Source organism: Anser anser, assembly GCF_964211835.1.
Source record: "Anser anser genome assembly, chromosome: 17".
Lineage (NCBI taxonomy): Eukaryota > Metazoa > Chordata > Aves > Anseriformes > Anatidae > Anser > Anser anser.
The window spans coordinates 5,123,476-5,143,922 of NC_139738.1; the positions used below are offsets into that span (position 1 = coordinate 5,123,476).

At 50.7% G+C, this 20,447-nt stretch overlaps 1 protein-coding gene across 2 annotated transcripts in view; it reads right to left on the bottom strand.

The window, feature by feature from the left end:
• The window catches only part of CASZ1 (castor zinc finger 1), a 183,652-nt gene extending 180,028 nt beyond the window's left edge, over positions 1-3,624 (bottom strand). Inside the window, exon 1 of one of the 2 annotated variants that reach the window (XM_083802600.1) lies at positions 3,446-3,624. The gene's annotated coding sequence lies outside the window, so the exon portion shown is untranslated. The remainder of the gene's footprint in view (positions 1-3,445) is intronic. The other variant, XM_083802602.1, reaches the window with a different exon arrangement.
• Positions 3,625-20,447: the final 16,823 nt, after the last annotated feature.

Here is a 20,447-nt window from a genome sequence, read left to right on the forward strand (position 1 = left end):
CAGCGGATAACCAGCCCCTGGCTCGGACAGATAGCAAATTCTGCTTTAATAGGAAGAAACAGAGTTGGGAAGGGAAAGGACAAGATCCATACCTGCAGCAAACTCCTGGCAAAAATGGGGGTCTATTTGCAATAAGCTTTTGAAAGTCACTGTGCAAGTTTGTTTGGGCTTGAAAAGAAAAAGGAAATAAGTTTTTTTTTTTCCAGCTAGCTTGATTGTTTTGGGTGGAGCTCAAGCGTGTGTGTATATATGCCGTATATAAAAATGAATTACTAATTCTTTCCTGGAAACTGTTTGAATTACAATCTGTAAGATACAAAAACACACCTTTATTTTAACACTGATTTTAATGCAGATAGAACGGGGGGGGGGGGAGGGGGGAAGAGCGAGGGAAATGTTTTTTTTCCCAGTGCACAGCAAAACCCTTAAGCGAGAATAATTCCTCCCCACACATGTACGCCCAGAGCCACGCACACGCTCTGCTCAGCTGCACAGCCACCAACTGAACTCCAGCTTTCAGTGGCTTTTCCCTGTACCAAGGCTTCGCTCTGAAACTGCGAGAATGACAACGTCATGTGTGGGGAAAGCTGACACTTGGAGCTTTTAAAAAGAAATGAGGAAAAATAAGCTGTTGACTTCTTGGTTAAAGTATTTTCTTGTTCTAACTCATGTTCTTATGTCACTGGGCTAAAAAAAAAAAAAGAGAGAGAGAGGGAGAGAGAGATATGACTTTCCTTGAATGATCTGTTTAACCTAAGCCAGAGGAAAAAAAAAAGAAGTCATTAATTACTTATGTGAGCTATTGCTTCTGAAAGACAATAAACCTGCCTGGTCGCCATGGATATGACATATTTGCTCTGAAAACAACACAATAATTAGCAAAGGGGAAAGATACAAGGAGAATATGCAAACTCCTGAGTTTAAAGCCATAGTGTTTCCTTTTTTCCCCCTCCTCTTTTTACTTGACAGAGTCAATTCTGTTTGCAATTCAAATCAAACAAATAAACAGAAGATTTACAAAAAAAAATAAATTAAATGATCCACCACACTCAGAATCACAGAAAAAAAGAGAAAAATTAACGAGGAAAAAAATAGATAAAGTCTAGTATGGACAGCTCATAAACCACCTAGGTGTTTTCCATATGCACGTATATATATATGTAAAATATATGTATATATCCACAAACACACACACAAATATATTTGAGTTATAAGGGCTCCACGCACTATTTCCTCTGGGATTATTCCTTTATTTTTAAGATGAGTGTAGAAGCGTACCGAGAGGAAAAACGTCTCTGGTTCAGGCAGGGGAAACCTTCTGAAGAGGCACCATGAGAAAGTACAAGAAGGGCTTTTTGCTACGTTAAGCACGCAGCGTGCTGGTAGGATTTTCTCTGCAAACCTTTCAACTTTCCTCCAGAAGACGAGCAAAAAGCCCAACTGGGGCGCACCGTCCGTCAGCCTGACCAGCACACCAGCCCAGTAAGAGTTCTACAAATTTTAAACACCACAATTTTTCCTTCTCTCACCTCAATTACTCTGTAAGAAGTGATACCGCAGGGAATCACATGTAAGAACGCGATGGATAAGTTAGCGAATACCCGAAAGTGAGTTACATGCAGAGAGACTTCTCTAAAATAATTGATAAATGTTGCGGGGAAAATGTTTTTGAGATTTCTCTCTCATTAAGATGAGACAAAGACTATTAAAACCTTCTCTAATGCGATTGCTTTCTGGATTCTGACCTTCCACGTTCGGAAACCAAGTAATAAAAACACCCTAACAAGCACTTTATCTTTAGGGATATTTGACTTTGAACTTATTTTAACATTAAAAGGACTTGGGAGGTATAAAAATAACAATATAGTTGCCACAAGTTTCTGCTGTTGTTGTTGTTGTTTTCACTGCTACAAAAACCTTTAGAACAAAATAAGCAGATTAAGGAAACATCCCCCTAATTTAACAGGCTCTTTTTCTATTTTTTTTAAACAATAGTTTTTAGCTGGACGCTTTGATCTTGAAAGGGTTCTGCTATCTCGTGTGATGAGGGGGGAAAAATGATCTGTTTTAAATGATGATGCAAAAAAAGGATCAAAGCCCTGACTTTCTGTTAGCCATAATAAGCTCTGTCTTGCACAAAGCCTCAACTTCAGACTTCAGTGTATGGAACATACAGGAGCCCAATAAAAGCACCGAAAAGGTACAAAGTCTGAAAACAAAAGGGGACACTGCTCCTTTAAACGTTTTAGTGCATATGGAGTTTGATTTCTGAAAGAGATCAGTTTAACATCTCCATAGAAACCAGCAACAGATTATCATCAACAGAATAAATAACTAGTCTAATAAATTAAACAGGAGGCATAAGATCTGGAAACTTGATTACCGAAGTTCAGCAATATTCCCCCATAAACTCTTCCGAGCCACCTTTCGGGTAGCTAACAAGGTGGCAGCAGCACATAAATAAAGGGGAGGCGGAAAGCAAGAGGCAGGACTCCTGGAAAGAAGTCCCAAAGCTTCTTTTTTTTTCTTTTTTTTGGAGGGAATTGTTTTAGGGTTTTTAGCGTTTTTAGGGTTTTTAGGGTTAGGGCACCTGGCGGAGCCGGCGAGGGGACGGGCGCCTCGGGGGAGCCGGGGACAGCGGGGGGCGGCCGGGGACAGCACCGGGGGACGGCACCGGGGGACGGGACCGGGAGCCGGGGGGGGGCTCGCAGGGGGCTGGCGGCGCGGCCCCGCCGAAGTTTCCCCCGCAGGTGCCCGGGGGGGTCCCGGCGGCGGTGTCCGGGCGGGGAGCGCCGCTCCCGGTGCGGCCGCGGCGGGCTCTGAGTGACGGCCCCGCCACCTGTTCGCGGCCCCGGGCAGCGGCTCCCCGGCACCCCCGGCCCCGTGCGGGACCCCCCCCCCGGGGGGGGGAGAAGGGGGCAACGAGGGGGCGAGAGAAAGGGGGCGGGGGGGGGGGGACGGGACAGAGGGGAGGAGAAGGGGAGTGGGGGGGGGGGGGGGGAGAAAAAACTTCCTGGCTCCGGCTGGCAAATCAGCTGCGCATTCTGCAAATGCCACCGGGTAAAAATAACCTGCCGCTCGCTGCAGCGGGGGGCCGGGCACCGGCTGGCCCCTGCCCGCCGGGGGGCTGCGGGGGTCCCGCGGCGGCGGCGGCTCGGCGGAAACTTCCCCGGGCGCGGCTGGGCACGGCGGGGCTGGGCTCCGCTCCCCGAGCTCCGCGCCCCGTCCCCCCCTTTCCCCCCCCCCCCCCCCCAAGCCCCCCGGACCCCCCGGCCCCGCCGTTCCCCGCGCTGCCCCCGGCTCCGCTCCCTGCCGAGCCCCGCGGGGCGCTGCGGGGCGGTGCGCGGCGGTGCCCACCTGCCGGCCGCGCGTTCCCGGAGCCGTGCCGAGCCGTGCCGGGCCGGGCCGGGCCGGGCCGGGCCGGGGGGGGGGCGGCGGGGCTTACCTGCACTTGGGCTGCTTTGGTGACTTTGGGAGCGCGGGGCAATGTGCGTGTGTTTGGGATGCGGGCGGCAGCGCGCATGCGCCATCAAACTTGCCCTGATCCCGGATTTTTTCCTCCCCGCGCCGCTCCGCTCGCTCCGTGTCCCTATCGCTAACGGGGGGGGGGGCGGGCGCGGTGCAAAACGCGGCCCGGATTCCCCCGCCGCCTCCTCGTCCCGGCCCGCCCGGAGAGAGGGGATTGGGGGGGGGGGGGGGGGGAGCCGGAGGGGAGGGAGCCGGCACACGGAGCGGAGTCGGGCGCCCGGCGGGCAGGGCAGGCGGGTAAAGGGAGGGGCGCCCGCAAAACCCGGACCGGATCGCGGTGCGCCGGTGAGGGGAAAGGGAGCGGCGGGGTGCCCGCAGCCCGGCCGGGCCCGCAGCTCCCCGGCCCCCTGCCCCCGGGCTCGGCCCCGCCGGGCACTGCGAGCCCCCGGGCAGAGCTCCCCTGTTTATCCCGGTGCCCCGCCCGCCTCGCATCCCCAGCACTACGGCTAACGCGGGCACGGAGCCCTTCGCTCCCAGCCGCTCTCCCTAAGCACCACGTCCAGCGCCCGGGCTACAAACTTCGCAACTTTTCCTTCACTCACGTTCCCAGCCCGGATCCTGTCAGGCTGCGAGCAAGGCACCCCCTGGCTGCATCCCCGCTCCCCCCGCCGCTGGTACCCGCCTGGCCGGGGCGCGCAGCGCTGCCCTGTGCGGGGCTGGGTCCCGCCAGCACCCCGGGGAGCAGGTCTGAGAGCCTGGGGCACCCCTGCTCTGGGCCAGCACCGGGGGACGCCTCTGCAGGAGCAGAACCGAGGCTCCCCCTCCGTGTGCGTGCACCTGGACGGCCAGCCGGCAGGCATCCCATCTCTGTGCTCCGGAACCAGGGGATTTCAGTTCTGCCTTCTCTATCTCAGCTGCCCTTCGTCCTACCGCGCCATTAACGCACACCAGAGCTACGGGCGCAGGTTCCACGGCCGCAGCTCCGCCACACCATCCACAGCAAGAGCCAGGGCTCCCCAGCACCCCGTGGCACACAAAGGTACCCCACGGCACCGGCACCGCCGCCTTCGCACGGCTTCGGCCCGCGGGGCTGAGCGCCGCTGAAGGCGGCTGCCTCCGTCTCTGGCCTGCAGGATCCGGGCTGCCCTAGGCCCCAGCCCTGCAAACCTGTAAACTCTCGACCAACTTCACTCGCTGGGAGCAGGGAGCTCTGCGTCAGCACACCCACACACAGCCTCCCGCAGGAGCGTCTCGCTCTTCCTGTGCGCTTCCCTGCCTGTGTCTGTCTCCACCTGTTGTCTCTTGTCAGATGCTTGCACTGGAAGGTCTTTGGGGCAGAAACCACGGTTTTGCGCTGGATTTACTGGTGCCTTGCACAATGGGGCCCGGCTCCGCGATCACGGCTCCTACGTGCTATTGCCACACACGTAAATAATAACAATAATTAATAATAATAGTCTAATTCCTCTGATTTCGATGTGACGACTCATGTGAGTAAAAGTGACTCATATACATGAGTGCTTGCAGGACCGCTGCCAGCTCTTGAGCTTTTATTGTGAGTCTTCCAATATTTGGTGTTCTGCTTTGATCCCAGCTCCTGGAATGACAGCGCCTGTGTTTACACAAGGGAGCTTGGAAATGTGGCCTCGTGCTCCCCGAAGCCCCAGAAACCAGGGGACAAGTAGGAACCTTCCAAAGAAATGGGTTTTTAACAGCTTTTGAGAAAATCCCGTAATTGGGCAGCTGGCGGGGGGTCTGACTCATGAATTTTGAACAGACAAGTTCAGCGATGTACATCTCCTCCGTGAAATATTTAGGTCCCTGCGAAGACCAGACTTCTAACCAGGCTGAATTTACAGCGGAGAGCCGTACTTCTGGGGAAATACTCGGAGTGTTTAAAGCGTCTGCGTCTTTGCAGAATCTGGGCTTTTGTTTATTTGAATATTGTTTGGTATTTGTCACTCCGTGGTTATGTATTTTTACCTGCTCACAATAAGAAAGCAGGAGAATAGGGATGAAAATGGGATAATTGAAGTAAATAGAACTGTGTGATTGTTCGAGTGACTGCAGCAAGTACTTACAACGTCCTGAAGTTAAAAGACCAAACTTGTTGAATTCGTATGCTGGAGAGACACTGTCAGGCTAAAAACCATGAGTTTCTGCAAGGAAGTGTCCCAGCTTCTGGTACAAAAGTATGAAAGAGCAGGTCCTAAGCTATGGATTCTTCTCCTTATGAGGCATCCCTGAAGAATGAAGGGTTGGGAGAAGAGGGCCCTTTAATTAAGTCTGAATCGTTATTTTTAATTGCATTTACTTCTTATTATTTTCTCTCCTTCGCTTTTTTGCATTTCTCTCATCTGAGGTGCTGAGCACAGACTGAATGGTCTTCTGCTTGCAAGTCGGCTCATTTTGGAGCGCCGTGGCGTGCCCTAGTTAGGAGAGGCTGGGGACAGGACGGAGCGCTGCGGCGGTCGCGCGTCTCGCCGAGAGCTCGCCGCTCCCTGCAGGCGGCAGGGCTCGGACACCCCACAACTGCCCCTCGGACGGCTTCACGCCCGAGCACAGCCTGCCCCAAAGCTCTCTCCGCACCGGTTTCAGAGCCCCACTCGGCGGCTTCGCAGGTGTCTTTTGACCTTTCTGTCCCTGCTTTCTGGAGCTCGCTTGCGCAAAGCCCCGCGCAGCCCAGGGCTGGTGCCGGCCATGTTAGTTCCCAGCAAAGGCTCCTCCATCAGATAGAGCATGAGGTAATGACACCTTGCACAGCCCGGTCTAGATAGAAATAAAATAATTTAGCAAATTGCAAATGATGCATACTTAACTATTTATGCAGCATCTTCCTGTCATCAACCCAAAGCAATTTTACTTCCGTGTTGAACAGTGGATGAAAATGTTGTATAGATTTAACCATTGCAGGAGTTCCTTTTAAGTGGTGCAGTAATCTCTCTCCAGCTAATTTAGTGTTGTAATAAGGCACCACCCTCAGAAGTCCTTTGTGTTCTTGTGTCAATACTGCCCCCAAACCATAAGCACTGGCATCTGCATCTATCATAAAAGTGGGTCTGAAACACGGAAAGATTAAGAAAGGAGCAATATGGCCACTGGTGAAGCAACCTCAAGAGCCTTTTTCCAGTTCTGGACATACCAAATTTCTCTCTGATGCCCACTAGAAGACAACTTCAATCAATGCAATGGTTTAAGAACACCGGTGAATTCACCACCAAGCCTTTGCTAGCAGAAGCAGAGCAAGATGTGTGTGAGGAGTGGGCCAGCTCAGTGCAGACTCACTTTTTTTGCCAGTGGAGGTTCCTTGCCTGCTGCTCAGGATCTGACTCGAACCAGACTGCTTCAGCCTCGTTGGGACTGAAGACTTTTCAGTTCTAACCAAAACGTCTCTCATTTTTGCTCTTTTCTTTTTTGACTATGTAACACAACAATGGACAAAGAGAAAAAATAAAAATAAAAAAGGAAATCGCAGACATGACCATCATTCCCTTCCTCTCCCAGTTTACCAGTACGTACTGTAACCAGTGAGACCTTACACAGCTATGGGTCCTGCCTTCACTATTTCCCGCTCGCCTGAACATTTAACAAACAAACAGTTTGGTTGCACAAGACCATTGGCAGCTCAGACTCCACATGCCCCTCCGTCTCCAAAAAGGTTTCATGTATTCCCTGTCTTTCTTCAGTTACCGTATCACGCAGCTATACCATCAGCTGCTGCCCTTGGGGAGAGGACATCCTGCTCACTGCAAGCTGACTGCCCATAACACGTTGGGTGTATTGAACTACATATTTCAAATAAATTTCCATGGACTGAAATTGTAGGACACCTTTCTTGCTATTTATCATTCAGCAATTAGCAATAATAACATCCAAACTCATTATTAGACTGTCCTCTATGTCAGCTGCCCAAAACTCGCAGCTAAATCCAGAAATTTCCCTCTCGAGCCCAGCTTTGAGAACGGTTCCCCCTTCTGCTTGGGGTCCTCTAGTTTCCACCCGGGTGGGGTGGCTGCAGCTTGTGCAGGCACGCCGCGATCGCCTACGGGGTGCAAGGACACAGAGAGCGAGGATCTGTCAAGTTCCTTCATGCACTGCTGGGAAGCGGTGAGATATGAGCGTGAGGAGGTAGTACAAGCCCTACAGAACGGAGTATTTGGATCGAGGACAGCAGAGCTGTTGTGGGTTGAGCACAGAGGCCGGACAGTAATGCCTCATGTTCCCAGCCAGGACATACCCCAGGACGCACTCCCACCGGGCTAAGCCGTGCACGTGCAGCCCGAGAAAACTTTCTTAGCCTTATAAAATTACTCACACAAGAAAAATGGTGCTAAAACAACACAAGAAGGGCCTGGATTAAAATGACAAAAGCACAGAAGTACGCGCTGAAGGCTCGAACGCTGTCCTCAGCTCACCCTGCTGCGACACGGCCACTGCTCTGTGCAGAGGGGAGGACGAAGGGCTGCACCAAAGGGGCTCTTGGAGCTCTGAGGCACGGGGCAATACAGCCTCAGGCCCAGATGCCTCGTTTCTGACCACCCAGAGCAGCTGGCACACTTAACATTGCCCTGTGTGCCACGTCAGTCAAAGGGACATTTAATCTCTGTAAGAGAGGAGGCCGAGCTCTAGGCTGACTGGTCCACCGAACCGGACCCAGTCATCCACCCCAAATGGACGACCCCTCGGCCAGCAGGCATCCCGAGCGACCTTTGCCAAGCCTAGTGCAGACCAAGGTGCTACCCAAGACCTCTCCTCTTGCTTCACAACTCCCTGGCAGAATGAAGAAATCACCCAGACGTGCACTAGAAAAATCTTGTGGATTTACTTAGTTTCGTAATGGAAAATGAAAAGTAATTGCACAGGAGGAGGAGGCATTTTTTTCAACCGCGAACACAATATTATCTGCCTTCGTTTTTTTATCGAAAGAGTGGCACAAGTAGTCACAGAATAACCTGTGGCTATTGTTTGTCAAGGGCCATTTTCTCACAGGCAACTAACTATTTCTTTGCACGTGCAGGCTTCAGCAGGAAGAACAAACGGAGCAGTCCCCTCCGTACCCTGGGCCAAAGCCGTGGAGCGCAGCAGGCGTTGCTTCACTGGCAGCAGTGGGGCAAGACTTATACCGAAAAGGATCAGGCCCCGAGTTTTGAAACTTCCAACTTTTGTTTAGAAATATATATAACAATTATCAGTATGTAAGCATGTAATAAAAACGTTGAAACTGCGTGGGGCATATTATAGGTGTACAGACTAAGACCGGTTTTTGGCTGGTATATAGTAGGGCAGGTAAGAATTGGTTTAGAATCCGTTCTTATCTGCTTTATTTGCCTTGAATCTGTACAAAGGTCCAAGCAGAAGTCCTGGCGTTTAGCAAGAAGGATCTGGCATTTAAGTCCTATTCTGCCCCAAATTTTCCATTAAGTTTACAGTTCTGTGCACCTTGGTAATATCCACTGCTTTGGGGCTTAGTCCTAAGGGAGGCTACTAAAGACAATAAATAAATGTAGAAGAAAACAATAATAAATAAGCAACAACAATAATAAAACTGGAATTCAAGTGTGAAGTTGTATGTTTGTAATAGCCTGCCTGTGTTAGAAAATAATCAACTAAATAGCAATAAATAATAAAAATTTATATTAACAATTCATTTGTGCTGATACAGACCTTCAAGTTAGAGTTCATTATATTAATTTACTAATTAATTAAGCACTACATCACCTGGCACCTACACAGGTTTTATTGCACTTTATAGATGGGAAAACTTAAGAGTCTTGCCTAGGGACACAGTGAATCAGTGGCAGAGCTGGACACAGAACTGGAATATCCTCCACGGCTCTACGTCTGTTTACAGCATAAAGCTGTCCTGATTTTCTGACTAATTTAGTTCAACAGATGCAATTCTCAGTGTGGAGACTCCAATTTGGGTGCAAGAGGGAGTTATTTTGTTTGAGCTGAAATCAGTCCTTAATTATATCAAGCTAGTTATATAAATGCAGTTTTAAAAATATCCTTGTAGGCATCTACATTTCAGGACACTGACTTAAAAACACACCTTTGGTTTAAGTGCTGCTATTTTCCAGGTGGGTCCCACGTCCCAGCAGCTCTCCGGGACTTTCCCGTCCCCATTGTCCCAGTGAACTCCACCCACCGAGATGTGCAATTCCGAATGTCTTCCACCAAATGGAGAGGCAGCACTGGTGAGTGCCCGGATTTTGGTTACGACAGAGCTACCACGATTTATTCTGGCCTTTTAATAATTGGTTTAAATAAACTTCTTCAACGCCAGGCTTTGCAACCAACTTCCAACTGCTCAGGGAGCTGCCACACGCAGCCCCGTTGCGGTTTTAGGCGCGCGAAGTCGAGCCGACTACAAGCCGGCACCCTCCGGCACTCCATCCCTCAGCATCACAGAGAGCTTTTATGGAGGGAGGCGCTTTCATCGAAGGGCTCTTCTGAAACGTGATCCCCTCCAGTATGTGCCCTGCGCTGACACTTGCTCCCGTGTGGTCACCCCGCACCCACCTCCTGGGCAAGAAGAGGCCACCGCTTTATCTCTGCCTTCCTCGGGGGTCTTTGTGGTCCTGCTGGTGCTGGCACACGGACACAAGCGTGCTTGGCCCTCTCCTTTTTTCCCCGCAGCGTGTGCCAGCCTGGCGGACGTCACGGGCGGCTCCACGGGCTGGCCCAGAGAAATGGAGGCAAAGCAGGGGCTAAGGAATGCACGGGAACTGCGCGGGATAATGGGAAACGTTATTTATAGCCTGAATGCAGAAAACCTCCCCTGCCTCCCCCCTCGCCAACAGACAAACCCATGTCCAGTAATGACAAAGTCATTACCTTTTTATTATTTTTCAATAGGGTTCAGATGTAGCGTGTCTGCTCCTTACAGCCCTTCCTGATGGCTCGGGGCTCCCGGCTCTGAGAACATGCAGCTGAGCGCACCGAGTGGGTGTGGAGTCACCAGCCCTGCTTTAGGAAATTTGGGCCTTACCCTCCCGGCAGCCTGTTATCTCACTTATTAAGGGAGAATTATAATGTTTCCCTCCCTCCCAAGAGGCATTTGGGACTACAATAAAGGCCTTGTGAGAACTGCTGGGAGATCAAAGCGGGGATCCCATTGGAGAAGTTCAGCGCAGTGCTGCTCCTGATAAGATACGGGGTTTGGGGCTCTTAATAGAAACTGTGGGCTTTTCAATGTTTTTTTTCTAGCGTGAATGCTATCCTTGAAAAAAGCATTTTTTTTCACGTGGAAATCCTAAAATTACATGATCCTCAGGTACTGAAAAGGTTGAAATTCTTTTGGATTAGGTGGGTTTTCAAGCTGTCCATCCCGATGTCCCATGTCCCGTGCGAAGTCTCTGTCCTTACTTGCATTTTGGTCACTGATTATTTCACCATTGCTCACCCTCCAAAATGCTCCTTCCTCCTCCGCCTGCTGCCCCTCCGAACCTCCAACCCTTCTTTTTTTTCCTGCTTTTAATGCTCTCTCCATGCTCACTTCTTCTCCTGCTTCTGAACATCCATCCCCCACCTTGTATCTTCACAGGACCCCGTCTGCGGGTGTGATAACCCACGTAGCACCCAGGTCTCTGGGATTTAGTCGGAGATCTGCTGCTTGTTTGTTTATTTCCCTTTTAGCACATCAGCGAGGCCCGCGTGGCAGGAGATGTGAAGGGAGGTGATTATGGGAGACTATTTCCCCTCGCCGCTCATTCACAACAAACAAAGAGCAATGATTGATGATTAAAAATGCATTCTCTGGGCTTGTTTTCTTTTGTTTTACCATTATGGAGATATTATAAATACTGAATACTAATCAATCCAGACCTGGCGGGACCTCACAGACCTTCTGCAATCCAAGGGCTTTGCTCTGCTTTGCAACCTCTGCAGCGCTCCCTTCCCTCCTTTGTTCCCGAATTAAGCACCTGGAGCCCTCCGTCCCGACCCAGAAGGATGAAATAACTTGGGAGGAATCCCCGGGGTCGTTTCGGACCGGCTGGGCTGCAAGGGACAGCGTGTGTCAGGGCTGCGCTCAGGCATCCTGGCATTTCCCTGCGGCGGGGTGAAAACAGAAACTCACCGCTCAGATCAAAGGCAAACTCCTCTGATTTAGGAAGCCCAGAGTGCCACAAATTTGCTTTCAAAGTGGATGCCTCGTGGAGAGGAGAAGAGGTGAGGAAGTCTCCTCTGAAAAACACTCGCTGCTGCTAGCAGCGAGGCTGGATCCCTCCCTGGGCAGTTCTGTGCAGCAGCCCGAGTGCCACGTCCGATTCCGCAGTGTTACACAATGTCCAGATAAACAGCAAACTCGGCGGCGCTTGCATTCTTTTATCTTTATTCAGTCAAATTAACCGCTTTCTCTTTCTCTTTTTTTCCCCTCTCTCTCTTTCTCCCTCACTCGTGTGAAATAAAGCCACACTGCACTGGCCGCTGCAAAAATTCATCAAAATCCTCTATCCTGACTGAACGAGAAGGTTCCTCCTCACTTTGGCCCAAACCACTACTTCTTCCCCATCATTTCTTCCCCGTGAGATCTCCCAGCGCTCTGCTCCCTGCTGTAGCCAGCACTCACCTCCCACGGCAGTGGAAGCACAGTCGGGGTGAGGCGAAGCTTTCGCCAGGTCGAGCTCGCTGCCCTGCTCCTCGCCACATGCAGGCAGACCCCCGGCACGGCCAGAGACCCCCGGAGCCATCAGAGTGAGACACGGCCACACAGGGCGCCCCCAGGACGCTCGGGTCACAGAAAACAAGCTGCAGTGGGCACTGACACACATTTTTCTTAATACGCTTAGAACCAGCCCAAGAATAGCTGAGCTCAGCTGGAGCATATCAGGAAGGAGAAGGAAGAGAATCTGAGCTGGGCTAGCAAGAAATTTTAGTCTGAACCATATGGCAAGAAACTGCAGTGTGTTCTTATCTTGAAGCCTGAGGATTTATTTTATGCACATAATTCCCTGATCATCTTGATGTAGCATCTATCTCTTAGGAGGATGGTGTTACACTATCTAACCACCACTGCTGGAAGTTGACAATCTCTCCATCATCTTAACTTTCTTAAATAATTTTAAATATATATCTGTCTTTAGAAAATATCAAGGACCCGATCCCATTGAAGTCTGGGAAAGGAGTCTAATCAGTTTCAATAGACGCTTGGATCAAGCCCACAGTTGTTCATTACTCTCTTTAAATATTGTATCTCCGCGTTACATCTCTGCATGCCACTCTCCTCTAGCACGCACAGGATCTTCCTCTCCCTTTGAAATCTGTGAAGTTTTTCTGTGAGAACAGCATTTCTTTGTGATCCCTGGGCAAAAATGGAAGCCACCGCTCCCAAGTAACAAGGAAGCCTAAAGTGCTGATTCTTAGCCAGTGCAATTTCTCCCTCTGTGTCTGCAAATTTCCCTCCTTCCCCCCGCCCAGGGCACTGTGAAACCAACTCGTAGGGAAAGGGGCTTTGCAGCAGGTAGCGATAATTAATATGCTTCGGATTTTTTAGGTTAGCCTTGAGTCTGCAAACAACCTTCAATGCAATGTAATTACCAGCAGTTCCCCAACAAATTCTGCCTCGCAGACTTGTTTCACCAGATTCTGCACGCAGACGGATCCAGGCCACTCTCTGGTGAGCCTCTGCAATGGAATTCTATCTGCGCCCAGTGGTCTGTTCAAAGGAAATATTGTTAGTGCTGTGTTTTCAAACATATACACTTTCACCCAAAAGATCCTAACTCTGCTGGCAGTTTGTTTCAATGATACCACTTAGCATAAGCTTGGCAGAAACAGCGCTGCATGTGTCTGCACGTCTGTATGTATATGTATGCACATGTACTACACCCACACACACACGTTACTAATCCATTGCCTGATGTATTTATGGCTATTTTTCCTATAAACCACTGCCCTCTAAGAGGCTTACAGCCTCCTTCTGCAACCACGGGAGGACCTGTTTGCTTCGACAGGCCAAGTCTGCGCTTCGGAAAGGCTCACTTCGCAGCCCCGCTGAGATGGTGACCTTCGTGCAAGCAAAGAATCAGCTTAAGAGCCCAGGCCAGGCCCGCACCGCCTTTTGGAAACGCAGCCTTTAACTGGGCTTTCCTTGCAGCCTGGTTAATGCCCTGGCCGAGCCCCTTGGCTGCAGTTACAGTGACCCCCAGAGGCCAGTCCCGAGGAGCCGGGGGAACCCCCAGCTTTGGGCTGGTGGCCCCTCTCATTTCTTTGTCCTTCAGAAGATTTCTCCCAAATTCCTGACTCCTGGAGAAGCAGCCCGTGCTTGTTTTTAACACCGTAGAGCCAAGAAGCATCAGTCGGAAGCTAGATTATAGAATCAGCCCAGAATTGGTTTATCCGGAAAAATGCACCTAAAACCTCCAAGCCAAGAGGTGGGAAATGCTGCGTAGTCCCATCTGGACTCACTTGCTAAAACCTGGCAGGGCTGCTTTCTGCTGCCTGCTTCCCAGCGCAAAATGCAGAGGCTGGGACAGTTCCTCAGCCCACGGTATGCAAGAGGTCAGACAGAAAATCACAATGGTCCGAGAAGTCTATGAATCAGATTACAAGGTATGACGGCACCGAACAATACAGTGCTGGTTAAAGATACCCAAGCTACTGCTAAAGAAGCACAGCAAGCAGTGGAAAATTATACCAGGCACATCCCTGCACTGATACAGCTGCACTCTTCTGATACCAAGCTAGCTCAGGTATCTCTAAAAGGCGCTGTGCTGTGCAACGTACAAATATACCAAATACTGCAACTGGCGCTCGTATTGCTTGGCCACTCTGCGCCTCGGCATCCTCATCTGTAAAATGGGGGGAAAGATCACCACCACATTCAGAAGGAGCTGTGAGGCTGATCTGCTGGTTTTTAAGAGCCCTGAAACCTCACAGAAGGGCAATTTATTGTTCTTATTTTCCTGTGATCACACCATTCCCACAGGGATTGTTTATTTCTCAGCTCTGGGTTTCAATTTATTTATTTCTCATTGTGTACTGGGTTTCCATACAGAGCAATTTCCACTAGCAAAGACTGAAGGGACTATTTTCCCTTTCCGCCTTCAACTTAACAAACGTACAGGCTGATAAATCCTCTTGTGAAAATCCTACAGGGTGAAACAGGCTACAGATCAAAGGGAAGGAACATTTGTCCTCTAGTCTGATACCAAAACCAGCAGAGCTTCCTCACCTTCAGAAAATCATCCTTCATGAAAGCTTGCGTGCCACCCTCCCACTCCCAGCTCCCAGCCCCAGATTCTGCCTTTGCCACACATTTCTGCCGCCCGGCTCTGCCAGTGGAATCCGGCTCTACGAGCATGAAGGGTTCGATTTCCCTGTGAAAACACCTCTGAACAAAGCAGGAAATCAGCCAGCGGAGAGAACAGCACCGGACCCTGGTTCTGTTTTGAGTTTGGATCCAGAGGGTGGTTTTGAGGCTGGGCAGAAAGCCCGGTGAGCTCGGGGTAACGGGTCCTGGCTCCCGTGGGGACCCGGCCGCAGTCAGCCCCGCGCTCAGCCCGTGGGTGCCCGGAGCTGCTCCGGCTTTCCCTGTGGGTGCTTTGGGCTGGTTCCAGGGCGCTCTCCTTCCTGTTCCAACAGCACAAACACGCTGTACCTGCGATACCTACGGAAATACAAAGGTCACCGTGCTGCCGCGGGTGAGCGTTTGCCAGCGCCTGTTCCCAAGAGGAAGGAGGGACGCTCAGCACGCCCAGGGACCTGCTTTGGTCTGACCTCCCTGTGATGCCGTCAGTCCTGGGAGAGGTGGGAGCAGAGTCCCCGGTAGCCCCGCTCTGTCTCTCTCCTTCCATGTGCTGGAGAAGCCACAATAAAGTCTCCTGAGCGGTCTTGGGCTCGGTGCCCGAGTCCTTGCTCTACTTTAGGTACTGGGGAGGGTGCTCGGGTTGCATTTGTACAAAACCTGAGCAAAGGAAGCAGGGAATAACCCTTGGATGCAAAATGGCTGGGCCATTCACACAGCCAAAGCCAGACAGGTCACTTAAAGTGGGAAGCATCTGACATCTTTGTGTTTCACTTGGCTCCAGCAGGCACACGGCAGCCACGGAGCTGAGCGCCTGCTTAGCCACCAGTGCTGGAAAGGTCCCGAGAGGTACCAAAGACTTTTGAGCAACTACTGAGCCAGCTCATCTCCGGGGACTACCTCATCCTGAAGTCCTGGATCACGATTCGCACACATCTCCTTCAGCACACCTATTTCCTTCAGTGGATTTAGGGGAAAACAATGAGTTTTGTTTCTGCTTACCGATCCCTCTGTTGTTCAACTGTTTCTTCATGAGACCATTACAAAGTCATGTTCCCAACAGGTTCATGGACTTGGAAAAGTGGATTTTATAGCTGTGTCTTGAAAGGTTATAGGAAAAGTCTGGGGATTGCCTGTTTGCTAAGGTTATGTACAAATTATCTCAGGTAGCTGAATTACTGCAGTTTAATGAGCTACCCCACCTCAACTGCGAGGCAGCACCTGACCGTGCTCCTGACCAACTGCAGCGGTAAAGGAAAACACAATTGTTGGAACCAACATAAATGCCACCACGCAGACACATTTTACTCTGGAACAGCACCAGTAATTAGTGTAGCGACTTTACTAGTAACCTATTAAGCTGAAGTTTGACTTGAATCATTCCCCAATACTAATAAATTTGGCTTGGTGCTATGGGAGACACGCTGCCTTTCCACGGATTGAAACGGTTTATCAGGTTCGGTGGCAATGATAAACGGGGCTCTCTCGTGGTGCGTGCCCAACTGTCCCCAGCGGGCGTGCACCACTTCGTGCAGACGGGTTTTAAAATCCAGACTCGTGGTGAAGAGCTCTGCAGTTTCACCCTTAGCCTCCCGAAGACTTAACACACGCTTAGTCAATGAATGTGCAAAGCAGAGCACACGGGGGTAACTTCACACAGGTGAACAGAAATCTAGCGCAGGATAAAATAACCTTTGCCTCTTGTTCTTAAAATTAAACCCTCTGATAATCAACGCTTAGGGCGAGCATCTCACAACTGACTGTGTAATTTCAGGGGCTCAGTGGGAACACCGATCGGAAATCCCTGTAGGCGCTTTTATAAAGACACCCCCTACGAGTGCAGCTAAAATGGAGAAAACAATTCAGGTGAAAAATTAAAAGGAAAACTCCAGAAAGCTGAGGTGAGACACAGCTGCTAATCAGTCCAAAAGGGTGGGGAAGATAATTTATTGCTATAAAGTGGACTTATGTTCCCTTACCTGTGAATGTTATCATCTTTGATAAGCGATATACATGCATATTTTATATTTCTATGTTAAAAAACAAAGTACAGTCTTATAATAAAAAAGCCTGGTAACTGCAAGGCCAGGTTGCCCATGGAGGCAGGTGCGTGCGTTAATGAAACACTCCTTCCTCCCCGTCCCAAAGAGCCTGCCTTTATAGCCTGGTCACGAGCTGAAGTTACTGTAAACATGGCCTTCTAAAGTCACCAAAAAAGTTCAGCACCCCTTGCAGGAAGGATCGGTTTACACCATCTAATTTTTCTGTCTGACTAATACATTAAGTCAGATATCGTTTCCTGCTCACAGGCCGTTTATCCATTCAGCCAGGCTTTCTCCCTCTCCTCTTCTGGATTAATTCTCGAATCCTGCTGACCCTGCTCCGTTCCCTATTTCTCCACTGTCCTCCTCGTTTCTCCCACAAGCCATTTCCCCTGAGCTTTTCCCAGTACAAAGCCGAACACCTTTACGGGTACCTTCAATCCCCTTTGGCCCGAACCCCGAGAGCCCCATTCATTTTATGTGACAGAAATTTCCCACCACAGCCACCGGGCACACGGAGCTTCCAGCACCGCGGGCGCTGAGCAGCAGCAGCTCGGCTATCCCACCTGCAGGCAGCACAGCACACCCGTGGCCAGGCCCCAGAGATGGGGACGAGCCCAGCGTCCACTGGGGACAAGTGCCCCAAATCCCCAGGCTGGGGAGCGAGGCGCTCGGTGGGGTGCACCAGCTGGCTGTCCTGGGCAAGCAGCACAAAATAACGTTCCCTGTCCTCGCCCAGTGCGCTACAGTTTCTGGGCACAGAGGAGCGCTTGCTGCCACCAGACTGAGGGACGTGTTCGCCAAAACACTTAGGAGTAAGGGAAGGCAAGGAGGAAGGGGCTGGTTTTAGGAAAGCAAAGGTTTGGTGAGAGAACAGTGTCGTCAAGCGCCTGCAGCACGGCGCCCGTCTGCTGGGGGCAGAGAACTTGGTGTGCTGCCCACACATCTGTACTGCCCACAGGGGGCAACAGCGCCCAAAATATTTCAGGATGGGCAAAATGCAACCAGCCCCAGCCCCCAACAAGGGGTGGCTCTGATCCAGACACCTGTCCGCTCTCCAAGGCTGAATTTGGCTTATTCTCAATGGGCTGACTCGGGGCGGCTTACTCCAGGAAATCCACCGCCGATTTCGGCTGGGTTTTACAGCCCCCGTGGTCCCGACCAGAACCACTTACGGTGGGCCGTGGTGGCTGAGTCCGCTTCTCTCGCCCTGTGTCACGGGGCTTGAAGGAGAGGGTGTCCTATTAGCTCATGTGCTGTGAGGCTGCAGCCCCTTGGATGATCCTGGCTGGAATTTCACTAGTCCCAGTAAAGCTCCCTGCAGACAGAAAGGGGAAATAGCTCTGCGCTCTGTTCCCCTCCTGCACCCAAACATGGTATCTGCGTCCAGGGAACAATGACTTAAAAAGGACTTCAAAAACAGGCATTATTTGTCATCTGGAAGAGCTATAAAAAGAAACACTTCTCAAGTAGTGAGTGTGAATACCATTACTTTACAGATTCAAGGGAAAAAAAGCAGATAACCTTGGGGAGACCCGACCTTCAAACAGGTTCAAATAACTTTACCATGCTTTCCCTTCCTCTCTCCCACACAAGCACAAAATTACATACGTGCACACGCTCCCACACATACATACTCCCACATGAGCACAAGTTCGTAGGCATGCACGTGCCCCCTGTCACACACAAAAAGCCTCTTGCACGTGTTCCCACACACAGGCATTTCCACACATTCACATTTCCACACTTTTCTGCACTCGCAATAGCACTCTCATGTGCACACGTCCACACACGTACACACACATCCAGACGACAACCAGACCATAATATGCCAGCACAGTACGATAACTGCAGAAGAAAGATCAGACCTCTCAATGCTGAGTGTGTTGGAATTAGTTTCGGAAAGGAATTCCAGTGTTTGTTCCCTACCCAGAGTGTTTGAATCATCAGAATACAACCCTGTGAATTTACATAGTTAAAAATCAGACTACCTAAAAAATAAAAGCCCTTACTTTTGCAGTTTCCTGTCCCTTCAGATCCAGCTTTCTAGGCAGCCTGGATCAGCAACAGATCCTAACAGCACTTTCAGAGAGGAGAGATCTGCCCGCGGAGGTTCGCTAGCTGTGCAGAGACTCGCACCCGAGCTCTGCAGGACGTCACCGCCGCGGCCAGGCCCTGCTCTGACCCCGGGGCAGATCCGCGTGGCTGGGCTCTCACGCCCCGCAGGTTTGGTGGCTGGCCACCTTTACCTGCTTCGCGTGTGCTGGGGGTGCGCCCAGGATCTCCATCAGCTAAAGCACACGTCTGGCTTACAGTCCTGCAGAGCACCAACCCGAGGGGCCCGAGCTCTCCAACAGATAGTGCAGAGGAGGCAGCTCCAGAGGAGATTCAGAGCAACTCAGGCAGATTCCCAAAGCTGGACTGTACGGCTACCCACTCCGTCCTCGTTTGCCAGAAACAACTGAGATTAGTGTATTTCTCCACCGTTTTCAACCCCAGCTGGATATTCGGCTCAGGTGGGACCTGCCTAAGTCCTCGGCACTGCTACCAACAGTGCTGTGAGCTCCTCCGCTTGCTGCTGTGTGAGCACCTCCCAGCTCCGTGCAAACATTCAGAGCCCATACCCTCAGCTGTATGTGATGCCCTGACTCCACACCAGCTCTGATGTGCGGTACCAGTGTTCAGTAGGTCAGGAAACCAGACCCTACCAGCTCTCAGTGCACAGACAGACGGTGGTACGTGCCCTACCCTGGCTTGTTACCTCCGATAAGTGATTGTGCTATGGCATGCAGACACGGCGTGTATGTCTTGAAAATAAAATCTTATATAAAGCACAGCATTATTTCACAGGTATGGTGACTGAGGAAAAGAGTGTGGAAATGTTTTTTCCTCTGTCCATGCAGTAAAGCAGAGGGACAGCAGGGTAAGGAGCTCAGAAATCCTGTTTCCTAGATCCTGCTCCAGTCATTAGATAATTTAGTGTCCCTCCTTGCTAGGGAAAACAATGATTTCAGCCCTTCCACAGAGGGTGAGCTTGGTGGAAGGTGGGGCCATGGCTGGCTTTCCAGTTGCTCCTACTGCAGAGCCAGGTGTGCTGCTGTGCATCTCACAGCCTAACAGTGGACTTTCCACTCTTGGTGGTTTAACTCTGATCTGTGTCATTTCCTCGGGGATCACAGTGAATCAGTACAATTAGTTTATATCTTGCTTATTGCCACAGGGCCCCAAATTCAGTGCTCTGTGAATTTCAATGGCATTTACCAAAATTTCATGCCAGCTCATAAAAATATAATTCTGGCAAAAGAGATCTAGGAAAGAAAGTTAGCATAGGGCAGTGGTTCTCAGAAATGCAACAAGGAGGAGAAACACTGGGGTTGAAATCCTCCCCCAGGTAGGAGTAAGCCTAGGCAGTGCTTTGCTAGCTCACACCATCTCCCGTGTCTTTTCTAGGTTTGTTTGAAGACAACTTTTACACAAGTAAAAGTTGCGTATGAATGTGTGTATCCAGCTGCCTCTCTATCTGCTGTCACTGGTATCTGGCAAAAATCACACTTGAATTTGAAAGGAATGGGCCACGGGAGATGCTAGGGCAGCCAGGACAAAGCTTCCTTCTTATGCCATCGCGCTGGCCATAGGGGACACGTCAGCATTTATTGCATGGCCCCATGGAAAAGGAGAAGGTTGGGAGG